Source organism: Rhinopithecus bieti, unplaced genomic scaffold (assembly GCF_001698545.2).
Source record: "Rhinopithecus bieti isolate Rb0 unplaced genomic scaffold, ASM169854v2 scaffold_48167, whole genome shotgun sequence".
NCBI lineage: Eukaryota > Metazoa > Chordata > Mammalia > Primates > Cercopithecidae > Rhinopithecus > Rhinopithecus bieti.
In genome coordinates this window covers 55,757-64,839 of record NW_016819003.1, presented here as the reverse complement: position 1 = coordinate 64,839, position 9,083 = coordinate 55,757, and the positions used below count along the sequence as shown (strand labels likewise).

At 41.0% G+C, this 9,083-nt stretch overlaps 1 pseudogene; it reads left to right on the top strand.

The window, feature by feature from the left end:
* Positions 1–1,358: 1,358 nt before the first annotated feature.
* Positions 1,359–1,749, top strand: LOC108519173 (anaphase-promoting complex subunit 15 pseudogene; annotated as a pseudogene).
* Positions 1,750–9,083: the final 7,334 nt, after the last annotated feature.

Here is a 9,083-nt window from a genome sequence, read left to right as displayed (position 1 = left end):
GAATGTAGGACTCGAATTTTGTGTTGCTAGCTTAAAAAAAATTCAGCAATAATTTCGAGGTTTGGGGATGAATATGTTTATCATTTATCAAAATGTCCAAAGGAGGGCAAATTGCTGTTTTTCCATCGCAAGCCTGAGCCCTAAAGCAGAGTGGGCTGTTAGACTAAGTCCTTGTCTGTAGAGCAGAGGCTCATGTCTGCGTCACTCAGGAGCCAAAGGATTAAAGTGAACTGACTGGTTGCTGAACTGAAAAGAGAAGTTGGTTACTTAGTAAAATTAGTCAGTCAGTTTGACTTTTTTTCATTCCATTGATCACTTGCTAAACTAAATGGATTAGATGGACAAATTTTATTTGTTAGCACTGTACAGCTAAGAGTCCAGAGGAGGACACTCAACAATCGTCAACACATCCTGCAAACAGAGGTTCAACTACAATAATTAGTCCACATATCCAGTATTATGAAATGTCTATTTCATGCAATGCACTATGTTACCTTCTGAAAAAGGAACAAAGCCATTTCAGACACAAGTCCCATATTCACCCAGCATAACCTACCAAATAATCTTCTCATGTTTGTGAGGCTGGGAAAAGTTAGCCTTCCAAATGAAAATTACATAAAGTGCATCTTAAATTTCCTACTCAACTTGAGTGTTACTCTCCATGCTTACCTCTGAGAAGGAAGTTAAGAAATCATTTGGGTGGAGTTAGATCTTCTAATGGTAAAAGCTTCTTCTCTTGGTAACAGCTTCAGCAGGGTGGAGCGAAGTGAATCTTGCCAATGTTTTCAGGCCCGGATCTGCAATTTGAAAACTGTTAGCCTTTGGAAAACTCACTAAATGTTCAAGTCTCAATTTTCTTATCTCTAATGAGAGAATTAAAGGTAGCTACTCTGTAGGACTTTTGTGAGGTTTAAGGGAGAATACCAACAGTTTTTAAAATCTATGTATCCAAATATACAGAAATTTTACCCTCTGGGTTTCAAGAGGAAAACTTTAATAAGAAATTCACGTTCTTCTCCTAAGAAAGATCTTAGATGTGATGCAACTGTTTGCAGGGACATGAATATCTACAACTTTCTAGAGATTTTCCCATTAGATTAATATATTGAAATAAGCAAAAGCTTTGACATTAACGGCTCTGCTGAGTTGTCTCTCTTTTTCAAAATCAGAATAACAGGATTAGATGATCACATAAAACTGCTTGGTGGTGAGTCCCTGATTCTGGTGGGTTCTTCCACTCAGGCTTGGTGAAGCGCTTCCGGGTCTGCACTGGCTGCAGCCCCTGGTGCGATGAGGACACTGAGGCCCAGAGAGGTTAAGTGACTCGGCCAAGATCAAACAGCTAGTAAGTAGTGGAGCCAGGACTCAAACCCAGTCTAGGAACCATGTCCACTTTGTTTCCCTCAGTCCCCTTTGTGGGACTGAGACACTGTGGTTTAATCTGGATCGACCTTGTGTAGAAGAGACAGAGCTGCAGCAGCAGGAACAGCAGCATCTGACCTGGCTCCAAAGCATTGCAGGGAAAGAGAACAACCTGGTTCCTACTGGCAAATCAGCCTCAGAGCACTATGTTGATGAGGAAGAGGAGGATGATGAAGACAATGAGGGTAGTGAAGAGGACTTAGAGGATGATGAGGACATGCAGGACATGAACAAGATGAATGACTACAATGAGTCACCTGATGATGGAGAGATCAGGAGGTGGACATGGAAGGCAACGAACAGGATCAGGACCAGTGGATGATCTAGGTAGACAAGGCAGGGTGCCCTCAGGGAGATTCCAGTCCAGCCCAACCTACGCTGCATCCAAACCCCCAACCACTGCCCACAGAACAAGCTGATGGCCCCAGTACCTGAAAGTGCCCTTGGGCACCTCCTCAGCTGCTACCAGGATCTGGTCTCCTTGGCCTCTCCGAGGCCATCAGTCTGCACTTGAAATCCACAGAGCCTGAGCCCACTCCACCTTCCTGGCCAGTACCTCACCCCTTGGTTGCCAGGTCTGGTCTCTTTCTAAGTTTCTTTAATAAAGACAAAGGAGTGATTTCCTCCCCACATCCACCCACCCCCCCAAAAAAAACCTACTTGGAACTTGAAAGATCTTAGGAAGAGTATCAGATATTTACCACTAATCAAAATCTGATAAACACCCTAAAATCACAAGAGAATGTCATCTCATAGCAACTTTAATATCTGGTATTTAGTTTTCAATTTTTATTTCCAAGTTGCACTAGATCATTAATTAGTTATGAAGCAATTGAGTCTTACCATAATACCCTAGAAAGAAACAAGTGTAGGAGAATGCAGCACGGACATATCTTTTTAATTTGGTGGTGAAGTATTAATAATGAATAATAATTGACATTAATGGGTACTCATAAAATAGTTATTATTTTAGCATGTTCTGAATAAAACTTATAATGTATTCCATTCGATTATTCTGTATTACTATTCAAGAGCAGCACAAATTATGAAACTGTGTCCTGCATATTTATTTGTTTCTTTTGGCTACTCTTGTCCTCTTAAGAGCTCATTTTTATTGGGACTAAGCTTTTACTCAGCTGTCATAAGCATCCAAAAACCCTTCAAGGGGCAATTCTGAGTGGCTTTAGACAGCTATCTTTAGACTATGATCATGTTTTTCTGCCGAGTTTGTAAAATAATAATTCCCAAATGACAATAATGATTGCAATAGCCCAGCTATTCTATAAGCCACAGAACTGTGATAAAACAAAAACAATGAAATAGTACTTCCTCCAATATGTCAAGCACGAGCTTGCTTTCATTGCCCAGGAAGTCATTTGAACCTTGTTTACGCAACAATAAAAGATTATTGAATCCTGCTTTGCACGTGTATAGCCCGAGTCAAACATCAGTTGGAGCAGTCAGTGCCTGGAATGTCTTCAGTGGAAGGCACCTGAGCCCTCACCTGCTCATGTATCCCCTACCACTGCCTGGGTGGTTTTCTCCCCTAGAGGTGTGATCAGCATCTGCCCGCACGCTTCCCTTGAACACTTCCCAAAGATGTGTCCAGCTGGTTGCTTTCTAAGTTTGAAGGCTTACAAAAGTCCTTAAAAATGGTTCCTAGACTGGACCTTATTCTAGATGTGGCTTGACAGGTATAGAATATCATTGCTTTTCTTTCAGCCAAACAATTCATTCCTGTTAGTGTAGCCTGAAAATGCATTTGTGGGTTTTGCTCACTATGTTATTGTCTTCCAGGGTGTCTGTAATCATCCCTAAATGCAGAGGACCTTTCCTTGTTTTGAAAAACAGTGACATGTTTGTGCACCTAAATCACTCATTATTACTTTGCTTGGTACATGATGAGGGTCAATCATACTGATCTCCAAAGCTGGGTCATTTTTTTCCCTTGAGTAAAATTTTCATTGTTTGTTTCTTTCATTAGGGGTATGGAATATCAGGTGTTAAGTTTAGTCAGCCCAGGATTTGATTTCTGGTTTATCTGTTGAGTAGCTAGCTATGGGTAATTTACAGGCTTCCCATACTCCTTGCATTTTTTACTTAAAAAATGGATAAGTTAGTTTTGGTCTCAAAGGATTGTTGCAATGAAGAAAATTGATAATGAATGTAAAGTGCTTACCGCAATACCTAGGGCATAATAGTTACATAATAAAAGCTGTAATTGCTTCTTTTCAATTATTCTGGTAGCTTCCAGAGAAAATCAATTTCTTTATACCCAATCTCTGTTCCTATCCTGTATTTTCATGTATTTTGTTCTTTTCTCTGAATCCTTAGAGTATCTTGTTATCTATTTCATTGATTTAGCTTTTTCTTTATGCCAGTTTGGATCTTTTGCTATCCAGTGCAGGCTTTAATTCTGCTTTTGTAATTTTGGTTTCCTTGAAAGCGATATGGCCTGTATTTCTGAGTTTATGTTTTCACCTCTGCTGGTATTTGCATCTCATTCTGTTATGTTTTCCATTTTCACTTGTTCTCTTGTAGAAAGAGAGACTTTCTGCCTCTTTGTCACAGGAGCCTCCCTTTTCGAATCTAGCAGATGTAATTCTTAAACTTTTTTGTTCTAGTTTCTATAGTAAACACTTTTGCTACCAGAAGTTCCCTTTCTTGAGATTTTAAAAGCTCCATGTTCATTTTCTCTTTACTTATTTGTGAACAAGCAATCAGTATACCTTTGGTATTTGTCAATAGAATGAAAAAAGGGAGTCCCTTAGGCTTCACTGACCTGCTATGCAAAGGCCTGCACCAGGGATTGACAAACTTGATCTGTAAAGGGCCAGAGAGGAAATATTTTAGGCTTTGCTGTTGTGATTATTCAACTCTGCTGATGGAGCATAAAAGCAACCAAAACATGTAAACGAGTGGGCATGGCTCTATCCAGATAAAACTTTATTTGCAAAAATAAGCAGCAGGCCAGACCTGCTCCCGGTTATGGTTCACTGACTCCTGGTCTTGACTGTCAGTTCCTTGAAGGCAAGGAGCTTTTCTGTTTCGTTCACTTCTGTGTGTGAAGCACCCAGGACAGTTCCTAGCTCATCTCAGACCTCAGTAAATACTGATTGAGCAGCTGAATTACTATGATGAGTAGCTGGAAGAGGGGATGTGCACTTCCCCTGGCCCTATTTCATCCATCATCTTGTGTGGATCGGCTGAAATATCTCAGGGTAGGGTCTGTCTTTCCCCTTGTGGCTGACTTTAGTTGTATGACAATGGCTAGTTGCATGTGTCAACTGGGCTTGACCAGCTGTTTGGCCAAACACTAGTCTAGATGTTGCTGTGAAGGTGTATTTTAGACATGATTATATTTAAAGCATTCGACTTTAAGTGAATCAGATTATCCTCCATTATGTAGGTAAACCTTATTTATTTGGTTGAAGGCCTTAAGAGCAAAGACTGAGGTGTCCCAAAGAAAAAGACATTCTGCTGCAACAGGGAAATTCTGCAGAGTTTCTAATTTTCAAACTCATGACGCAACATCCAATCTTACCTGAATCTCCAGACTGCCACTTGCCCTGAAGATTTCCAACTTATCATCCCCTCAAACTGGATGAATCAATTTTTTAAAAAATATATAGATATATACATATATATGCCATTTATGTATCTGTCATCTATCTATCTATCATTTATCTATCTATCCATGTGTCCTATCTATCTATCTACCTATCATCTGTCTACCTACCACCTACCTGCCTATTATTGGTTCTGTTTCTCCAGATAACTTTTATATATATATATTGATGGAATACATAAAATAACACGTCCCCAGTCTGCCCTGTGAAGGGCCTGCTTTTGTCTCCGACACCCCTCTCCTTACTTCCATCAATGAGGCCCACACCAGATGCAGGTCCATACTAGATGTGCATGATCTGTCAGGATTCTCCCTGCCCCATTCATTGCCTTACCAAAGCTGCAGTCTCCAGTGAATGTAGACATAGAGCAGTGTGCAACAGATGGAGCAGGGGAGAGGAGGGGAGCCCTTCTACAGCATGGGACCATATGTGCCAAGGGCAGGCTTACTCTGTTTTATCTTTTCTTCGCATTGCCTTTTTCTTTCTTCATGGTTCTGTAAAAAGGCCAGGCTTTCCTCTATTCTTTGTTCCCAGAAAGAGAAGCAGAAGGGCCTCCTAGAGAAGTGCCCAGAGCTGGGCTTGGAGGAACATCCCTGTCAGCCCCAGAGCTCCGTCTTCCAGCATATTCAGCCTGCTTGGCTGGGCTCTGAAGGTTAGTGATGCTCAATGGTCCAACTCATATTCAACTCAGGAGAGAGAGCTTGGGGGCCACACTTGGGCAACCATCCTAGGCCATGTCTCCAATCTAGCTTTCACCAGAGAAGCATGAATTCTATAGATTATTAAGCACTGGCTTGGCCGCCAAAAAATAAATATGTATATATATAGTATTCTCATTTGGAAACCAGTTCTTTTAAGGAATCCTAAAGAGAAGGAGGACCTCCTAACACTTGAGGAAGCCTTCGATAATGTTCTCAGACAAGGAAATTTATCTCCGATCTGGAATCTTCTAATTATCCTGCTTGCTTTTCCGTAATAGTAATGCTGACAACTTTTGCACCCATACCCTAACTAGAAGGCTCTGTGAGAGAGACAAATGTCAAAGCATCCCGTTTTATTTACCATCATCTAATAGGTGCCTATCATAGTCCCTGCCTTTGGTAGTAATTACTATATGAGTACTTATAGTACTTATATGCTATCTAAGTCATTTCTGAATGAATGGATGCATATTTGGCTACGTGGATGGTTCTACTAGGCTCTTTCTTTCTGGTAGCATAGTAATTAAGGACATGATGGTACATTTCCATTATTTATTTAAAATGCAACCAGGAGTTAGTGTGATGTAACAAAGTAGGTAGTTTCTTGAACATAACCTTCTTCATCCCCTTTTGGAAAACTAGAGTGCTTGCATGAGTCTAGAGTTTCACCCCTATCTATCTCTCTCAGCTATTCATTCTTTTTTTTTTTCCTTTGGTATTTTCTGTAGTGATAGAGTCTTGCCATGTTGCCCAGGCTGGTATTGAACTCTTGGGCTCAAACAATTCTCCGGCCTCATCCTCCCAAAGTGTTGGGATTACAAGTGTGAGCCACCATGCCCGGCCTCCCTCTGGTTTCCTGAGGGTGTGTCTATGTTCATGTCTTCAAATCTTCCTGATTCGCTGCGATAGACTCAGTCTGAGCATAGGCGTAATTTCTTTGAAGCAATCTAATACTCCTTTATGCTCACTCCTGTGGACTTTAATTTCCTCTGACTCATGTTTTCCTCTATATCCACTCTGAGGATTATTCACCTACACATTCAAGACACAATAATAAAGAACTGTAAAGCTTTCTTTGTGCTTCATTTAACACTATTTCATCAGCCCCAAGCACTGAATCTATCTCTATCTCCTTTGCTCCACTTTTCTGCTTCAAATATAGCTTTCAAAATAGTTTTGCTCACAGAATTTTTGCCAAACTTGCTAAATGTTTCCTGGGATTTACCATCTGGTATACGCTTTGGAGTGAGGAGGGAAAAAAAAAAAAAAAAAAAAAAAACATTGCAGAAATATGCAATAGGATTACGATTCAGGAGGATAAGGCCTAAGTTCCATTTACCATTGTGCACAAGGTCCAGAGAGTGACAAAGACCCCCAAGGTCGTGGAAACGACAGGATTTGGAAGCCAGCATGAATAGCAGTAATCTAGAAAGCCTGGTATATCTCCTTGCTACCTGAGCTGATCTAGCATTCCAAGTGAGCAAGTAGGAATTATGGGAGGGGATTGGAAGGGAAGGTTACTTTGAAGGGAAGCATCTCTTCCAACCACCCATTCTGCTCAGACTACAACTTCTTTTCATTTTAGAAAAGCATTTCTCTTATTCTATAGCACATGTATGGCTATAAACAATTAATAACATACTTTACATTAATTTTGTGCATTTGGTGGTTGCAAACTGAAGTATATGCTTTTTGCAAGATGGTGTATTATTTGCTATTGCTGCATAACAAATAACCACCAAGTTAGTGGCTTACAGCAACACCAATTGCTGTCTCACAGTTTCCATGAGTCAGGCATCTGGGAATGGGTTACCTGGGCTCTCTGTTCATTTCTCACCAGGTTGAAACCAAGGTGTCAGCTGGACTGTGTCCCTTTCTCATAGTTATGCTCGCAGTTTCATTCTCAGCTCACAGGGTTGTTAGCAGTATGCGTTTCCTCTAGCTGTGTGTTTGAGGTTTCTCCTTTCCTGCTGGTCTTCTCCCAAGACCTTGTTCAGCTAGTAGCTGCCTGAAGTTTGTTGTCATGTGGTCCCCATAGGCAGTTTACAACATGGCTGTTTGCTTTCTTCGTTAAGTAGAACAGCTTCTGCTGCTACTTCTTGTCACTTTTAAGGGCTCAGCTGCCTTGATCAGTCCCACCCAGATGATCTTCCTTTTGATTAACTCAGTACAAGCTGATTAGGGATGGAATCACTGGAATGGCATCCATCATATTTACTGGTACTGCCTATCCTCAAGTGGAGGGTATTACATAGGGTATATATACCAGGGGCTGGGAATCTTAGGATGCACCTCAGAATTCTGCCTGCCTCAGGTAACAAAAAGGGGGAAAACAAGATACAGGTCTCATGGGGAAAGCTGATAGGTTTCATCTTGCAAGCCTGGACATGGCTGCCTGGAGAAGGATCGTGAGACTATACCAAGGGCTAGAAGGGAAAGTGCAGCAGGGACTGATGGGAGGTGTTACCTGACCCACACTTGTCTGTTTTGGTCAATGGTATCAGCCTATGGACTGTGCCTCTAGAGGTGTAGCAGAGTTATTGCAAGAAGGATTTGCAAGCATATAGACATCAAAGCAGTTTTTGTGATTGAATAAATAGTAGATTTTACACACTTGCATAATTTTCACAGGTATACTATGGTATATGTGTTTTCTATTGCTGCAGTAACAAATTACCACATACTTAGTGGCTCAAAACAACACAAATTTACCACTCTACAATTCTGGGGGTTAGAAGTCTGAAATGGGTCTCAATGAGTTGAAACCTAACTTTGGCAGGGCTGGTTCTTCCTGGTGGTTCCAGGTAAGAATCTGCTTTTCCATGCCTTTCCAGCCTCTAGGGAATACCTGTGTTCCATGCCCGGTGGCGCCTTCCTCCACCATCAAAGATGTTAACGTGAAATAATCAAAGGGATCAGAATCCAATTTTAAAGAGTTTATTCAAGAGCAAAGTTTGAATTTGTCCTCTTGGGAAATACAAACTCCAGAGGAATGGAGTCAGTACTCAGAGGTGGAGAGGTCAGGGTTTCACACTCATTTAGACAAATACAAAGAAGTTTACCATGATTACAACACTTTCACATAAGACTGGGTTATGAGTTGCAGTAATTTTGATTTGTTACAGCTTATTCCTTTTAAGGAAAGGTATATTTAACAGTCCATGTTAAGTCAGACATTGTGGCTTGTGCCTGTAGTCCCAGCTACTCGAGAGGGTGAAGTAGGATTACTTGAGCCTAGGAGTTCAAGGTTGCAGTGAGCTATGATCACACCTCTGCACTGAGCTACAGAATGAGACCCTGTCTCTAAAACAAAAAAAATTTAATTTTAAAA